Source organism: Canis lupus, chromosome 4 (genome assembly GCF_003254725.2).
Source record: "Canis lupus dingo isolate Sandy chromosome 4, ASM325472v2, whole genome shotgun sequence".
In the NCBI taxonomy this organism is placed as follows: domain Eukaryota; kingdom Metazoa; phylum Chordata; class Mammalia; order Carnivora; family Canidae; genus Canis; species Canis lupus.
In genome coordinates this window covers 83176503-83195661 of record NC_064246.1, presented here as the reverse complement: position 1 = coordinate 83195661, position 19159 = coordinate 83176503, and the positions used below count along the sequence as shown (strand labels likewise).

Genomic DNA, 19159 nt, shown 5'->3' with positions numbered 1-19159 from the left:
TTTTGGTGGAGTCTACAGGGCTTTCCACATATAATATCAGTCATCTGCAAACAGAGACAATTTTACTTCTTTTTTTGGATTTGGATGATTTATTTCACTTTCTTACATAATTTATCTGGCTAGGGATTCCAGTTTTGGCGCTATGTTGAATAAAAGTGGTAAGAGTGGGCATTTGTACTCTTGCTGATCTTAGAAAAAAAGCATTTAGCTTCTCACACTTGACTGTGGTGCAGCTGTGGGCTTGTCACATGTGGCCTTCATTGGGTTGAGGTACTTCCCAAATTTGTTAAGTTTGTTATTATTTCATTGAAGAACATATACATTCATCATAGCTACTGGCCTATAATTTTCTTTTCTCCTATCCTTGTATGACTTTGTTTTCACAGTAAATCATAAAACCATAAAATCAGTTTGCAAGGGTTCCTTCCTAATCAATCTTTTTTGAAGAGATTAAAAGTTTGGTATTCTTTAAATGTTTCATAGAATTCACCAGTGGAACTATTTTGTCCTGGACTTTCCTTTGTTGGAAAGTTTTTGATTAGTGATTCAATTCCCTTACTAGTCATTGGTTTATTCCAATTTTTTATTTATTCATGATTCGATCTTGTGACATTGTATGTTTCTAGGACTTTAGCCATTTCTTCTAGATTATCTAATTTGTTCATAGTAGTTTCTTATGATCCTTAGTATTTCTATGTTGTCCGTTATAATGTCTACTCTTTGGTTTCTGATTTATCTTCCCTCTTTTTTCTTAACCAGGTAATATTTGTCCATTTTTATCTAAAAAACCTCTTAATTTCATTGATCTTTTCTACTCTTTTTCTAGTTTCTGCTTCATTTATTTACACTCTGATCAGAGGGCATGTCCCTTGGGTGGCAGTCACAAAAGTGGGAGCAACAGCTGTGTGGATATGCTCCTTTCAGGGAGACAATGGTGGGCTTCATTTTATTTTTGAAGCCAGTTGGAAGTACAAGGCAGGGGAAGTGCCCACCAGCTTTTTCAGGTTCCTTGGAGGATCCCACTTAGTTCTAAAACATAGGCAGGTTAGAAGCTGAACTGTCAGGCAGCAGCTTGTGTAGGATACAAACTCCTTCTAGGAACAAACTATGTAATACATGTTTTTTTTTTTTTTTTTATCTCTTCCTTCTGTACTAAGGTAAGGGGGCATAGCTCTGAGAAGTGTTTAACAACTTAATTTTTCTGATAAGTAATAAAGCGTAAGTCCAAATTTGGAGTGCATCATACTTTATAAATAGTCACAACTGTCTAACAACCGCTTCTTTGTTCGCTATAGTGCTGTGGGATTCATAAAATCAAGCCTCCCTGGTTCTCAGAAATAGGTGAACTGGAGATCCATTGCTTAGGTGACAGACTTAAAAGTTGAGCTTTTAAATTGATCCTAAAAGTATGTATGATCCAAATCCTATGCTCCTTAGGGAGAAGCTGGGATTTGAGGGTTACCTTCCAAGTGCTTTTTTAAAAAAAGGTTTTATTTATTTATTCATGAGAGACACAGAGAGAGAGGCAGAGACAGATGCAGAGGGAGAAGGAGGCTCCCTGTGGGGAACCTGATGCAGTGCTCAATTCCCAGACCCCAGGGATCATGACCTGGGCCAAAGTCAAAAGCTCAACCACTGAGTCACACAGGTGGCCCTTACCTTCCAATTGTAAGGCCCTCTTTGAGGAACAAAGTTTATAGAGGGAGCATGTCAGGCTTTTCTACTTCTTTCAAAGTGGGTATTTTCTCAAACACCAGATGTGTAGGAATCACTCAACTGGTTTTCTGAATTTCTTTCAGAAAGAACTGATTAGAGTGAATCTGTATAATCAGTGCATCTAAAGGAGAAGAGAGATTCAGAAAACTCCTATGTCACCATCCTGGGGATGTCAATCATATAGGGGATATTTAATGCTTTAAAGAAGAATTATATTTTTGAAGTCCAGTTGAATAGGTCTGTCATTATATTTCAGTGCTAATTAATTCAAATATAAATGGTTATTAATGACACTGTATAGGATGCCAAAGAAAATACATTGATCAGTAAGACATAATGCCAGCCTTAACATTTTTAGAGTCTAAGATTATTTATTCAATTTTCCATATAAAGCTGACATTGAGCTCTAATGTCTGGTAATCTGAACAACACATAAGTCACAGAAATTAAAAGAGATTGAACTAATAAAGAAGAAAAAAGCCCATTCTACAATGTAAACTTTGAGATTTCAGTTCTACTTTAGTAACTCGTTTAACTACATTTCTGAAGAAAATGAAATATAGATTGAAGACAATATTGAAAATACAATGTAATTTCAGTTCTTCGGGCATTATTTTCAAAGACAAAATGTTTAAGTCATTTTGGATAAATCTTTGAAGAGAAAACAGAAAAATGCTAAAATTTCAACATTTTATTTTTGTAAAAATCAAGTTGTGTATTTCAGCTAAACCCGTAACTCCTTAGGTGATTATTAATTGTGCTCCATAGAATACAATGCCTTTTCTCCCTAAGGACTTATGAACCTGGCTTTGATAATGACATAGGATAGCTTTTTAAGTATAGATATTCCCAAATAAAGTTATATTTATCTTTTATTAGAAATATCATTTACCTGTAAAACATTATTTGGATTATTTTATTCTTAAGTATTTTTATATTCTTCAAAAAAATGAGTCAAGTTTTTATTATTAAAATTAGCATGCAAAGAAATAACAGGTTAACATTTCATATTTCAAAGACTTTAATAGAATGATTAAGCTGTTTGAGTTAATCATATCATCTCAATTACGTAAATAAAAATTCTGGACTATATTTAAATTGTAACATATGTCCAAGGTTATACACAATTAAGTACCTAAGATAGATTTTACATATATATATATATATATACCTTTAATGCTAAAAAGACATTCAATATCAGTTCAGAGTACACTCAGGGAGGTTAAGTAAGCTTTATATGACATCCTCATTCAAAGACATTTGCTGGTTGCACCAGAATTAATTCTAAAGTGGAAAATTAAATATGACCTAATAAAGTTAGCAAATATCCACTAAATACACAGCTACTTTGCCTTCTCTTCCTATGGAATCATTACTCTGAGTGATTCCAACTTCCACTCAGACTAATGCTTCATAAAGCTTCACCTCTTTGAGCATCAGGGAAAACCACCACATTACAACTTGCCTCCATATTAATAAATACCATGACTGAGAAACTTCTTTATATCATTTAATGTCTAGTACACTCTTTTATTATGGAGTATTTATAATTATTATGGAATAGTTATACAAAGCAAAAATTATATGTTTGCTCCAGTTCTAAACAAATGTGCACAGATCTATCAGCAGATACACGCTCAAAATTTAAATGAACAAATCTTGCACAGATTCATGAAAAATTCAACATCTTTCCATGATGCCCCAAGAGCTTAAACTTGGTAATACACCTTTTGTAAGGTGGGTCATTTTAATATCAAGAATATCTTATTTTCCAATTTTGGCTTATTTTTAATCATTAATATTTCAAACCCTAAATACCAAGAGACTCCCAGGAGTATTTTCAGAGTTTTTGAACAATTTCAGGAGATATTTCAAATCAGAGAGAAAATAATGTGTCTGCAACCTCTGTAGTCCTTTGTCTTATACAAAGGGTATTTGCATATAAATACATGCAGAAAAGTCTATTTTCACTTGATTGCATGGAACATGATCACTTCTGGATATCACATTTTTGACTAACACCAAAGAATGAAATATAAATGAAAATAAAAAAGAGAAACTTAAGATGGGACCAAAATACTCATTTTTGGAATCATACTTTTGTTATGTTTGCTGAGGAATCTAGTCAATAGTATTTTGGAGGGTTGTTTTTTTTTTTTTTTTTTTTTTTCACATTCGCCAAATTTGATAGCTTTGTGTTAACTGTGACTGATTTATAAATTATTATGTACTCCAAATTTGGAGTTATGCTCCTTTGCTTATCAGAAAAATAACAAACATTATCATGAAATACTGTGTTTTCTTTAATCTTTTATATTTCCAATGAGCAGAAGAATGCTCTCAATAAAAATGTTATACAGAAATCCAATCTCATTATATGCAACTTTACTCAACATTTTATTTTTCCTTTCTTTCTATAATTTTCCACTCCATAAATACGAAATTTAAAACTTGGGACTTATATGTAGTAATGAATCTATAAACTCTTTATGATTTTTCTGTGAATGCCCAAAGAAAATACTACATTGCAATGCAGTTGTGATTCCATGACCGAAATCCCTTTTTACTGAAGAAAAAACCTGAAAAAAAAAAGTTTCACTGAACCATAGTGTCAATTAATTTTGGATTCATAAAACAGCTGTGAATATTGGAGCCGTACAGCTCTTCCCTGGACCCCTGTGAATTATCTGTCATGGTTAAAGGAGGCATAACAATTTGTCACAGGTATACCCAGAGGGAATAAACTCCTAGGACAGTGAAGAGAAGACTGTGGAGTGGTCATTCCCAAGTGTGATTGGACACAGCTGCATGGGGAAAAGAGATAAGGTAAGGTGGTCGAAGTGGAGGTGGGGTGGGAAATAATGAAAGTGCTGGCGGGGGAGACCAACTGTGTAGAGATTAAGTTTACAAACCTAGATCTGTAATAACTCAAATCTAGGAGAAGAACATTTCTGCACATCAAAGAGCCCCAAGGAGATGGTTTCCTTTTAATACAATTCAAAAGCAACAACAAAATGCCAGTACCATAGTTACTTGCTAGGTATCTGAAATGATACGATCACAGTTCATGAATGGAATCATCAACCAATTTTATTTCCCCAGAGGATAGGAAACATAAACACAGCAGAGCTAACATCACTCCATTTGTCATTATCAGCTTGTACTTACGATTCTGAAATTAATGTTAATTACTAAGGTTGACTCACAAAGAAATTTTGCTATATTATCTTTATCATATTTTGGTACATTACATATTTTAATTGCAATGCAATGAAAATTTCTGTATTAATTCAACATCTACATCGCATTATGTATGATGCTAAGATGAAAGAAAGAATGGAATTCTAATGCAAACTGCATTAGACGAGAATGAGGAGCCACTTAGAAGAAGTATCATGAATGGAGACCTAAATAATAGCTCCATGAAGTGGATGGAGTAGGTTGGAAAGTGTTTCAGAAAGAACTGAATAGAATTTTCAAAATCCTTGAGATCTGAATAAATATGCTGTCTATAGGGAATTTTAGACCTTAATGATCTTTATATAATTTGAGTTTAGGATGCACTAGAGAGCATTGGATTAAGCTAAAAGTGTGTGTGTGTGTGTGTGTGTATTTTAAAGGTTACTGGCTTTAAACAGTAAAAGGACTTACCTCTTATGAATCTGCAGTTTGGACAGGGCCTGAAAGGAGCAACCTATCTTTGCATATTTGGCCTCAGCACTCAGAATCATCTAAAGGCTCCTGTACTCCTACATTGGACAGGTGATGCTGGCTGTCAGCTGAGACCTTCGCTGGGGCTCTGATCAGAACCCTCAAGGTTGGTGCTGAATTCCAATGATGGGCACCACCTTTTTATCACCCAGCCTTAGAAGTCATGCACTGTTACTTTTGCCACATGCTATTTGTTAGAGGTTAGTCACTCGCTCCAGTCTATATGCACAAGAAGGAAAATTAGACATCATCTCTCAGTGTAATAAATGTCAAGAGCACCTTGGAAGAAGAGCATGTTGGAAGAGATATTTTCACATCGCCATCTTTGAAAAATAAAACCTGGTATTATTGTTTTGTTTCTAAACTAAAAATGGCAAAATATATCCATCCTGGGGATTTTCTTTTTTTTTTTTTTTTTTTTTCATCCTGGGGATTTTCAAACAGACAAGAGGCACTATCAGATATGTCTCGGCAGCTTTGTGGTAAATTGGCAAGAGAGGGCTTGCATTTAATGGAAGGGGGAACAGTTAAAAAAAATACTATTGCAGAAAGTAGCAATGACACAATGGGTTACAGCAGGGGAAGGGGGAAAAGGTCAGATGACAATGCACTTTCAGGAAAGACAGAAGAGACCTAGGAAGGGAGGTGCTGCAGAGAGGTAGGGTAAAATGAGTAAAACGGTAATACATCTTGGAAAATAACTTAGCATAAAAAATCCTGGAAGAGGAAGCCAAATTGAAACAATTTCTTAGGCTAACAAAGCACTGGAAAGTTGAGAAGTGCAAATACATAGAGGTTAATGACCCAAGGCAGGAGAGAAGACTACATAGTAAGTAGCTGGAGAAGGTGGATGAGAGCTGACACTTCCTTTTATTTGTACTTGTCTTGATTCCTTGTCTTAAAACAGGTTAGGCTGAGATTTCACTGGAAAAGGCTGAAGTTACTTTGGAAGGGTAAGACGTAGATGTGTAGGATTCTGTGTGTGATTCTTAACACCAGAGGAAGGGTGTCTTCAACAGATGGAGAGTGCACAGGTTCAGATAAGGTGTAGGTGAGAGAGGAACACGATTCGGTGAAGTAGAGAATCTGGTCAAGACTAGGAAGCAAATTACTGAGTTTGGAAAGCTATCAGTATACATTGGTGCTGGAGTACACACCTTGGCAAGTAAGGAGCAGGGGCAGGAGCTTTCCTCATTTCTTCCTACCCTGCCACTGAGTTGCTGCACCAAAATGAGTTTATTTCTCAACTTCTCATTGCCTCACTTCCCTTATCTGGAAAGCAGGGATGGAGTTTATTAAATAACTTGATTTAAGGACTGGACTTAGGCTGGCGTGGGACACATGGTGTATCCATATAAACATTAATCAATCTTCTTAAAAAAAAATACTTGTATTAAACCAAAAGTGCTCCGACCACAGAAAACAATGGCATCGACTATCACTGTACATTAATAATGTACATTAATAATCTTAGTAGAAGTGTGTTACTTCAGCACGTTGGGGGAAATATTACTTAAAGAAATATTTTTAAGTGAGCTGGACGTTGTTCAAACAGCAGGAAAAAAAACCCAGATTCATTTCTTGTGATTAAAATATTTTAAAATATATTCCCAAACATAGCGTAGAATAATGAACGTTTGGGTAGTTTTTAAACCATCCCAGAAATAATCAGAGCTTAAAAATAACACATTTTCTTTAACATGCAGGCACGCTACAATTAAGTCCCTTCTTTGAAACAGTATCTAACCAAATAGATTTGATGATTTTTATGCTAACTTCTCATTACTCAAGTGAGTTGATGAATAAATAAATTTCTTGGTTCTCAATTGTCATATTCCCTAAGAATGTCATACTCAAGAACAGGTTTCTTGGAGGGGTTTCCTGGATGGTACAGGCAGTTAAGCATCTGACTCTTGGTTTCAGCTCAGGTGATGATCTCCTGATCCTGAGTTCAAGCCCCATGGGGGGCTATATGCTGAGCACAGAATCTGCTTATGTTTGTCTCTCTTCCTCTCCCTCTGCCCCTCACCCATCCCTGCATGTGCTCACTCTCTCTCGCAAATAAATAAATCTTAAAAAAAAAAAAAAAAAAAAAAAAGAAGAAGAAGAAGAAGAACAGCTTTCTGGGAATAAAAGAACACAGAAAAAGAAAAAAAAATGCTACAATATTAATGTTGTTTATCTAATGTCAGATGCATCCTTAATTTCTAAAATGTCGAAGTAAAAAAAAAATTAGAATGAGCATGTATAGTAAATGGAACAACATTATTTGGCCCATGTGTGATGACCATAATTTTTTGGAGCATCATTATGTATATGTCATTGCATATCAAAAATAAAGATTAAGAAGATATTAGAGATTAGATTCCAACACTTGCTTTTTAGTTAATACAGATTTCTATTCGGACTTTTATTTTTATTTGTCTAATCCAAAATTGTTATTTCAACACCCCTCTCTCGCTGAATGCCATGGTCAACCTCCAAATAATCATCAGAAGCCCAGGGCTTATCTTTTAGATTACTATTCCTCTTCCAGCCTAGACCCAGATCATCACAAGCTTTAACAACTTTCCCTCCACCAGTCTCCCCCAGTGTCTGCCATTTCTTCCCTTCTCCATCAGATCCACCAGTGCCTCTCCTGGATCACAGCAAATCCTCTTACAGCTATATTTGGAGACATTACCATTCTCTAATTGTCCTCCCAGCTTCAGATGGAATGATTTATTTATTTTTCAAATATCAAATCTCATTTTGTTACCTCCCTGCTTCCCGACTTCAAGGACTCTCCCCTGCTTGAACCACTGCCTGCCTCAATCTTAAGCCTCCCCAAGCTCCACATACCTCGGGGTCTCTGGGTTGTATCCCCACTGGCTTCCCCCTCTGATGTGTACCAGTAGTCCTCCTTTCCAGGGGCCTCAGTGCTTCAGTGCTTTCTATTCAGTGTCAGTGGATTATTCTTTCTGCCCTCTTTTTCTAAAAAAAAAAAAAAAAAAAAGAACTCTTCCTCATTTGTGATCTTAGTTTAATTGTTTCCTATCCGTCAGTTTGAAGAGAAGAGTTCATTCAAAGAAATTTTTCATTCTATACCTTCATTTAGTCCAATCCCTGAAATTATGGTATTTTTCTTTCTTGTTTATCTAAATATAATTATTCAAGCATATTGCCTAACAGTTCCTGCAGAATCAGGTTACAACAAAAAGCAAGAGAAGAAAAAAGCTGGGGCAGGCCTAGAAACCAATGAGGTAGCTTCATTGCAAAATCCAGACAAGTTGCTTCTCAAGTTTGTTTTCCCTCCAGCAACTGATTTCTCATTATGATTCTAATTTGTGGATATTTGTGAAAGACAATAAAATATTTGTAAGTGCATAGTGCATGTGTTCAGTAATTACTGCCATTTAATGACCTTCAAGTTTGTGTTTTAAAACTCTATTCTCATGTTAATGCATCATTGTTTACTAATTACAATTTCTAGCCTCCTCCACCCAGAGAGAAGAGCATAAGAATTGAAAGGTTAAGGGAGAGAAGGAAAAACTGAAGAGGAGGGGAAGAGAGTATTTGGATCTCAGAAATTTTTGGAACTAGATTGAAAGACTGTTGAGGAAGGTGAGAAGTTACAGTCAATATTTTGGGATTCAGTGTAAATAAGATGTGTTTGTAGGAACTATATGAATGAAATATAAAAATAAACCTTTGGGCAAAGAAAGAAAAGCACAGGGAGGGAGATACATAATTATTTAGAGCATATAATTTATTAGATAATTCAGACAAGCATTTTTGTGATAAATTATAATTATTTCAATTAAATTGGTACTCGTGTCACTTCATTTGACTTTAAGTATCATTATTGAAAATTTCCTAATTTTAGTTTAAGAATCCTAAATAAGTAGATCATATGCAGTTTTATTTGTTTATCACTTATAAACTAAAGCAAATAGTGGTATTCGTGAAGGAAAGATAGTCACCTTCATTTATTCTAGGCTATACTTCAAACATCATGTAATATTCCAAATGTTATATTTTATCTTAAAATATTATTAAATAATCTCATGTGAATGTATCACATCACATACTGTATTATCCTCAATCAAAGCTTGGATGTAATCAGTATCAATGGGTTCATTCAATTTTTTTCTTTTTGGTTCATTCAATTTGAATTTTTTTTCTACCAACAAATGCACATTGGAACGTGCTTAACTTACATATTTTAGGTAAGCAGCACAAGTTACAGTGATCAGTAGACTTCTCTCATTGAACACTATATAGAACCCAATTATTAGCTCATGACAAATAGGAAATTAGAACAAAACAAGCAAAATGTCCTTCACCCAGATAATCTAAGAAGTACTCATCTAATTAATTTTGACTCTCAAATGCCCAGTATATGACTTCAAAAAAATTAGATATATGCATATTCTTTATAGACAAGTGATTATTATTATTGGCAACAAGAAGAAAAATGTATGGGAAAATATCCTGTAGGAGGTTTTAGAATTCTCATGCCATGCCCCAGTAGATTGCTAATACTGGTTTGAAGAGTGGGTCTGGTCTAATCACAGTTATAAAAAATAACTTTTGTTTTTATAAATAAGATGGCTATTTCAGATTTTAGAAATATTTTCCCAGCTCTAAACATTTCAAAAAGAAACAATGAGAATGTCAGTAGTCATTATTCTAATTATGAGCAATTTATCTATCACAATGGAACAGTGGATATATAAACATTGTCATTTTGGGGTTTTAATTTATTAAGCCCAAGGAAACAACTATGCTTATCAGCTGAAATTTAGAATAATGAAACTATCTGTGCCTTTTCATAAATATACCTGAGATACTTGCTTTGTTGCTGTTTTTCTTTCATATTATCCCTTGATCTGCAGGTAATTTAAGATATGCAAAGTACTTTTTTTCTTTTTTCTTTTTCTTTTCTTTCTTTCTTTCTTTTTTTTTTTTTTTTTTTTTTAACTAGCAGTGATGTATTTTTTAAGATATTGGCCTTGGAGAACAAACTATTCAAGTGTAATTAATTCAGCCTCTGCTGAGGTAATCTTTGAAGTTGACCGAATAGAAGATCCTCAGATCAAAATTCTGGCAAATTAATAATAAAACATACACAGAGATTAGTAGTAGAAGACCCTAAAGGTGAACAAAGCTGTTCTTTAACAGATGGAAGAGACAGGGCACTAGCACCATTAAAAATACATAGTTAGAAATATTTCTTCCAAAAGTTAGCATGTGTATCCTTTTTTTTAAAATATTTTATTTATTTATTCATGAGAGACACAGAGAGATGGGCAGAGACATAGGCAGAGGGAGAAGCAGGCTCCCTGTGGGGAGCTCCATGTGGGACTCAATCCCAGGACCCCAGGGTCACACCCTGAGCCAAAGGGAGACACTCAACCACTGAGCCATCCAACATGTGTATTTTTTTTAATCCAAAAGTGACCCCATAAATTTCCAGGAATTTTTTATTCTAGGAAGAGATACATAAGAAACAAAGAACCGGGTTTACCTATAGCATACCTTGTTCTTTTTAGTAGCGTCCCTAGAACTACTTAAAAATGTAAATCTTTCCAGCACAGAGTTAATTTTAAATTTCTCAGGATTAAAACAAGACAGGTACCTGTTACTACCTTCAAAGGAGATATTTTAACATCATAAAAGACATAGAAGATCAATCAGATCACTGAGTTAATCCTTCAGACAGGGTTTCATTTTTTGTCTTTAATTATCCTTTCATTTTTTATGCCAAAGAGTACAGTATTTCTGTGTTTATATTAAGGAATGCAGGTGCTCCTAAGATAAACACGTTATGGGCATAAAATCATAATTGCATACTTACAATTATTTTCAGATGTTTATATATTAAACACCTGTGGTTGATTATAATATATTTGGGAACCTAAAAGATGCTTCACTATTCCAGATAAACACCTTCAGTTTTTATAACAATTGAGAGTTGAATGTTTAATAAACTATCTATAATGTTTTAATACTTAACCAAGTTTTCGATTTTAATAAACTTACAGCGTGGAAAATAATTAACAGATACCAATTAAAATCCAGACAATATCAACCTACAGTTGTGTGTCATGAGTGTATTATGAAGTTGCTCTGTCCTTTGGTTTCTCATCTGGAAATCCAGTTATTGTGGGATTTAAATAAGATAAAGTTCATCAAAGAGTAAATGTTATGCCCAGTAAACAAATAATAAGTGCCCAGTAAATAAAAGCTGTGACTAATTTTGGAAAATGACCCTTTCAACTTCAGGTATGATGAAACATATCCTTTGGGTGTAAAATCAAGTCTTAATAGACATATAAACACAGAAGAGTGTGTACTTGCCTAGTATTTACTCAGATCTACTTAGACACCTGTAACAGTGAACTAGGGCTTGCAAATGGGAAGAAAAATAAGGAATTATAAAATTCATTGATTAATCAAGAATTTTAAAAAGTGACTTACTAGAAGTGTGCAAATGTTAGAGAGTTAAGGGAGTAAAGAAAAACTAAATTATTTTACTCCTTGGAGAATAGGGGTACAAATATACAACGAGAAAGACACCGAATTGACTAAGGTGAAATGCTTAAGCCTTAGGATTGTGATATATTCTACATCATTTAGTGAAATTTAAATTTTATTTTTATAAAGTGGGGAAATGTTTTGAAGGAGATGATAACTCTGACCATAGAATGTAATTTTAAAGTAGATACCTAGCTTATTATTTCTCTTACAATAATAGCACAACAAAAATTGAGAGTCTACTCTCTCTGTGTCCCTCATGAATAAATAAATAAAACTTTTTAAAAATAAAGGGGAAAAATAAAAATAAAGGGGGAGTTAGTGGTTGAGCATCTGCCTTTGACTCTAGTCATGATCCTGGAGTCCTAAGAACGAGTCCCTCATCCCACAGGGAGCCTGCTTCTCCTTCTGCCTATGTCTCTGCCTCTCTCTCTCTCTCTGTGTCTCTCATGAATAAAACTGAGAGTCTAATTTTGGTTAGGCAAATATCACAGGTGCATACACAATTAAATTTATTTCCCACAAAAAATATGTACACATGTATTCTCCTTAAGTAAAACTGTATACATATAAAGCAAGGAGCATTATAACAAATGATTCAATTGTAGAAATGCTAAAACCTTAGCACTTCAACAGAATTCGAAACAATCAAATGTGTCACCTGCTACAGAACATTTTTTTATTTTTTATTTTTTTAATTTTTATTTATTTATGATAGTCACAGAGGGAGAGAGAGAGAGAGAGAGGCAGAGACACAGGCAGAGGGAGAAGCAGGCTCCATGTACCGGGAGCCCGACGTGGGATTCGATCCCGGGTCTCCAGGATCGCGCCCTGGGTCAAAGGCAGGCGCCAAACCGCTGCGCCACCCAGGGATCCCTTTTTTATTTTTATTTTTTTAATTTTTATTTATTCTACAGAACATTTTTAATCACAAACTCCAAGATGACCATCTTTCAACAGACCTCACGCAAAGTACTGCATATAACTCCCTCCCAAAAGTTGAAGAGTATAGTTCATATGTTTAATTTGGCTTAAAAGTAAATATCAAAAAGATTGATCACGTATCCTCCCAGTTTTCTCATTTTTCTCCTTGTTAATTTATTTCCTGTCCTCATTTTTTCCCCAGCTCTTCCCCCCTACCTTTGTCTTATTATTTTCAAGATATACTCATTCTTAATAGCTATTTTGCCTGTTATCTGTTCTTGAACAAAACTGTAGCCAGATCATGCACACTGCTACAACTGAACTGGTGTTAGCATTTCTGTAATAAAAACTTCTCAAAGGTTTGTAACTCAACTGCAAAAATCACGCTGAGATCATCTTGGCGTATAAGGTCATAGCCTGAGGCAAATTTGTTTTACAATTTCGGAGCAAATTAATGTAGTCAATCCTCTGAACGGTGCAAACATAAATCAAAAACTGAAGATATATATACAGAATAATAATAACAGAATAATAATAACAACCATTTGGATGATGTTTATTTTCAAGCGGTTGAGTTGTCTTTGTTAATTTGCATATGTCCCACACAGGTGTTGAAAGAATAGTTCTAGGAGAGAAGGAAGGCAAAAAAATGGTGGCTTTCCTCCAAACAACCAACACTAACATATGTGGTCATAAAATAAATATCCTTCATGGCAGGTGGTTTACCCGCAAACAACAACCCAGTATCTCAGTATTTTACATATACAACTATGTAAAATATGTTAAGGCTCTATTTAGAGAAAGAAACTTTCGTGTCAACAACCTTCTAAAACCACTTGAAAAATACTGTAAAAACTCCACAAATGTTTGTCTAATTCTACACAATTTTGAATTCACCAGCAAAGAGCAATTTATATGATATCACTGCATGGTTTTATATCAATGTTGTGTTTCTTTAGATACTCATCCAAAAGCAAAGACATGGTCAATTAGAAGCAAGTTTATACCATGCTTGGATGCAGGAATTAAGGTTTTGGGAAAGAAAAATGTTCTATCTCAAGATACTTCCTACTAAAATCATTCACAGAGTGTGTAGGTAAGTATTCTCAAACCACACTAATGTTTATTTGTGTGTAAAGCAACAGCAGAAACAAATAAAAATAAAGAAAATACAGGAAAGATATGAAAAGAGTAGAGAAAATCAAAAGAGAGAGAGAGAGAGAGAGAATTCCATTGCAACAAGAGTATTGCCATTCGGAAAATTCAAGAGAAGCCATTCACATAGAGAAGCTATTATTATTAAAGAATTTGAAGTCAGGAGTTTATTATTAAATAGAAGTCAGGCCCCATCATGAATACTAAAAGTCAAACAAAATCTCATCACCCTATTCACATCCGTGTCTTTTTGTAATTCCATTCCTTTTGGAAATACATGCATCCATGTTCTTATCAAAGATGTAATGATACAATTTTTATTTTGATCTTATTACATCCTTATTTGAAAACTTTATAGTGTTTACATGGCCATAATAATGATAAAAAATCATAATCGTAATAATAGCTAAAACCTACATAGCTCTTACTCTGTGCTTCACGCATCTTTATTTCATCTTCACAGCAGCTTTCAAGTTAAGTATTATTATTAACTCTACTTTATATACAAGAGCAAACATGGAGTTAGTGAGTTTAGGAAATGGGATCAAGGTCTCATGATTATGAGACAGTAAACCCAAAATTCAAAGCAGGGCAATAGATCTATATAATGTGTTCCTCACCACTATGTTACATATTTCTCATCTTAAGATGCCATTCACTAGTTGCCGTTGTTTTAACTTATTTCCCTGCTATTAGAAATAATGGTTATTTCCTGCCATTCCTTTTAAGAAACCGCATTGCTTTGAACATTTTCACATAATATGTTTATTGGTTTCCTATTACTCCCTCAGGACTGAGGGAATGAAAGTGGTATTAGTGAAACAAAATGTTATTTTGCATATGGTTTGATTGTATTCTATTTACTCAATGTAATTATTAATCTATATCCCCGTCAGTATAAAATTAGGTATGTGTGTAAGTATGCACATGTACAAATATGCACTTCTAACCAAATAGTAGTGAAATGAGACCTCACTCATATTTTAATCATTTGTGAAGTTAAATATTGTTTAAATGTTTAAATAAATTTATTTCCTCATTTTTCTCATAACCTATCTCCATACTGTTTTATTAATTCCATATTCTCTTTAGTAAATTAACTTGCATTTGTAATAAAATTTATTAGATTTAGAGATGGCAAAATTATATTCACAAATAGAGAAATCAGGTACAGAGTTAAAAAAATGTTAGGTATATAAAAGAAAAATTCAGAAACTCAACTTAGCTTAAACTTTATTGTCTAAGGTGTGGAGGTATTTGTCAGAGGCCATCATTAGAAGAGATGCCCGGAATGATCATGACAGCTAGATAGTGAATCTTCACGTGCCAATAGTTTTGAACATTTGAATAGGTTGATAATGAATCACACCTCACTGAACTTATTAAAGACATAATCATAGCTCAGATCATTAATGGTGAATGGTGATTACATTGGGGAAGAGAATTGATTATTCAAGAGAATCTAAATGTGAAGGCTTGTCTCCTACTCCATGGGTCCATGGATCACAACTGAGAGGTCATGACCTTGGCTGGAAAACACATCTTTGTTCTCAGTAATCTCCAACTGAAATTTAGTATTTCCTTCAATTAAATATTTAGTCAACAAACCATAGTAGTAGTGTCAATGCCTGTGACTTTAACACTAAAACAACCCCAGTTAATTCATTTCACCTAAAGCTATTGCAACTATCTCAAAGTACTGCTGATAGTCACATATAGTAATTCTTAGGCCCACCACTAGGCTGCATTTTTCTAAAAATATATTAGTAATGACATGCATATATTATTTACTATGTCATACGTTTCAAATACTGCTGTTTTTTTTAGATTATTTTTTAAAAATCTAAAGTATCTCATTTGATGAATTTAAAAATATTATTTTAAGAAAGGGTCAGCATCCCACAAAGTTAAGAGCTCCCTAGGAAGTGTGTGATTTTTATTATATTCAGACAATGAGGCCCTGACCAGAAAGGAAGTATCCTGATGGCGATGACAGCATACATCATAAAGAGGGCACAGGAGCTAATTATCTCTCTCACTCTATTTCTAGTCAGTTCAGTGAAGTCTGAGTAGGCATTTGGGGTCTTGATTCATTACAAAAAGGCTATATCCAATCCTATTTCATGCTTAGCTCTCAAAGTCCAGGAGTGTTTTTTTTTTTTTTTTTTTTTTTTTTCCCCCAGAACTTTAATTATATCAAGAAAATCAGGGGCACCTGATTTTTTTTAAAACTCAGTTGGTTAATCTTCTGACTCTTGATTTTGGCTCAGATCATGACATCAGGGTCCTAAGATCAAACCCTAGAAAGGCCTCTGCACTTGGCAGGGAGTCTGCTTGAGATTCTCTTGCCCTCGCCCTCTGCCCCTACCCCCACTCACAGGCTCTCACGCACACACACTCTCTCTCCCTCTCTCAAATAAATAAACCCATAAAAAAAAGAAAAAAAAAAGAAATAAAGTCATCACTTATAATATAATGGGTATCAGTGAATGCCCTCTGAGGTATGTGGTGGTAGATTTTGACCTAAAATGTGATAGCGAGTTGACTACAAGATCATCTTTCACTTACTTTGTTGTAATATAAAATTTTGCTTTCTTCACATCACAAATAAATTTCTTTTTCCTTAACTCTAACTGTCCTGATATCACCTGCATAAGGCAAGATGTGTGCGCTGCCCTGGGGCCCGCTGGGAATCCAATCTGTGTCTGCAATGTGTTATAGGCCTGTCACCCCAAATCGTTTATGGCAAGGCATTCTTTGACTTATAGACATTTGTCAAGGTCATGCTACTGTAAATGACCCTCAGTTTGGGAACTGAGAGCAATCTTTTCACAATAACTTTTCTCTGAATAGTTTCTGTTAGCCTGCAGTTTTCCCAGCTACCCGAGAAGCTAGCCACCAAACTTCAAGGACAACAAATTAAATCAGACAAGAGTTGTGGGCAAAGGACATTGGAGATACATGAATTGGTCTCTGACAAAATGCAACACACAAAATATCAATGGAGGACCATTATGTATAACATCAGTCAGCACAAGTTTAGAATGTTAGGAGAAATATCTGTGGGGAAGAAAATTGAAAATAGGAGAAATGGGATACTTTTTAAGCAGAAATTACGGTGACTGATTCTAACACAAACACTTTTTCTTTGTCTGAAATAATCAGTTAAGATGCAATTTCATTATATTTTTAACAATCTAGTTATAATTTCCTCAACTTCTGGAATACTTAACTACTGGTTTTGTGGTAATTACACTGCAAACTTCTCTTTAAAGAGCAAAATTATTTTTGCTCACATTTAATTTTCTTATTTAGAAATAGAACTGATAGAGAATACTCAGCTACATTTATCTAGCTATATTATTTTTACAATGAATTAATTCATTGAAATCTATACATTTTAAAGGATGCTAGCTTAGATGGAGGATGTGTCTTCTGTTTTCTAGGAACCCTCAATCAATTGAAAAAGGTTGATATGAAAACAACTTCTATAATACGAGTTGGGGAAATATGTGCTAAAACAGAAATTAACTCAATGGGTGTCTGGACATGAGCCTCGACTTACTCTGGACAGGAGTTAAGAAGTGTTTCCTATTCTCAAAGGGTTCTAAGATACTACAGAAGGTAAGATATAAAGATGGATAAAGCAAAATAAAATACATGCAGATAGAATTAGTGCAACTAAAGATTGAGGAGCTTACAAACAGGGTCACATAAATATTTCCTTCATCCCTGAGCTAACTAAATTTTAGAGGCTAAGTCAGTGACATATCTAACATGTTAATAGAGTATTACACCTCACATTAAATATGATGTGTGTGCCACCTGACATAATGCTATCTATGCTTCCTCCACTTTTAATTAAACATTAACCACAGATTTGTAGATTCATTTGGATTTTCTTCCACAGTCTAAATATTTTGTTGCCCCATGCAAACCTGTCAGGCCCTAGGCCCTGTCCCCTGAAGTCTCTGTTGGGTGAACACCCAGCAGACAACACTGAGGACTGGTGTGATCATGTTGTGTGTGGGCTTTAAGCCAGGCTCAGATTTCTGAGGTTGCATGGAGCTGCCTGTAAATGTGAGGTTACCCCCAGATAAGGAACTTGCACGGACAAAGCCTCATGGACGGCATGCTGTGCTGGTGGAGAAATGCATGGTTCAGTGAGACTGCCAAACTATGGAGTCTCTAAACAATTGGGACCTTGTGGAAAATTGTTGACAATTTCAAAGCAAGAATAGTTCTTATATAAAAATCAAGTTGCTTACCTACTAATTGTCAGCTGCATCAATTGTTACTTATAAAATTCACCACGGTCCATACACATCTCTTTAAAATTAATGTAACTATAAACAGCTATTTATCTGTACAATATTTTCAGTAGTTGGGCTTAAATATATGTGGGGAATTAATATCTCCCAAATGTGGCCCAACTTTTTTTTTTTTTTTTTTTAAGATTTTACTTATTTACTTAGCAGAGAGAGTGTGAGACAGCACAATCAGAGGGGCAGAGGGAGAAACAGACTCCTCACTGAGCAGGGAGCCCAATGTGGGTCTCAATCCCAGGACCCTAGGATCATGACCTGAGCTGAAGACAGATGTTTAACCAACTGAGCCACCCAGGTGCCCCCCAACTTTACTTTTCTTATAAAATCGAGTCATTTTAGTTTTTAAAACCATGAAGAAAATATTTGAAATGCACTGTGTCTAAGACTTTTTTTCTAAGACTTTTTTTTATATTTAATAAGTCACATGATATTGGTTATAAAAAAATGATCATCCTTAATTAAGTCTCTTTCTTCTTCCCTTTTTTCTTTCATGTTTTCCGTAAAGATTCATTTCACATATTGACACACATATCCAACATTGTGCTATGAATGCTGTGGAAATAATGATAATAAATAGTTTGTGCTACCAAGGAGCTCATCGTCTCATAATGGGGATAGAGAAGTTAAGATATCTAACACAGTATCTCAGGAACATTTTCCTATGACAGTACAGCTAGGGGTGATCTGGGTGGTCTACTGTTTTTGTCCGGGAGACAGTATTATTCTGGGAAGTTTGCATAGATTCAACTAGAAATGAGAGGATACTGGAAAGAGCGCCAAACATTTCACACTAGAATTAAATTCAT

At 34.6% G+C, this 19159-nt stretch overlaps 1 protein-coding gene across 2 annotated transcripts in view; it reads right to left on the bottom strand.

Annotated features, from left to right (window-relative positions):
* Nucleotides 1-19159, bottom strand: part of CDH12 (cadherin 12) — a 963430-nt gene that overhangs the window by 409728 nt on the left and 534543 nt on the right. Inside the window, exon 3 of one of the 2 annotated variants that reach the window (XM_035714925.2) lies at nt 8269-8400. The exons of the other annotated variant lie outside the window; for it this stretch is intronic. The gene's annotated coding sequence lies outside the window, so the exon portion shown is untranslated. The remainder of the gene's footprint in view (nt 1-8268; nt 8401-19159) is intronic. 2 annotated transcript variants of the gene reach the window in all.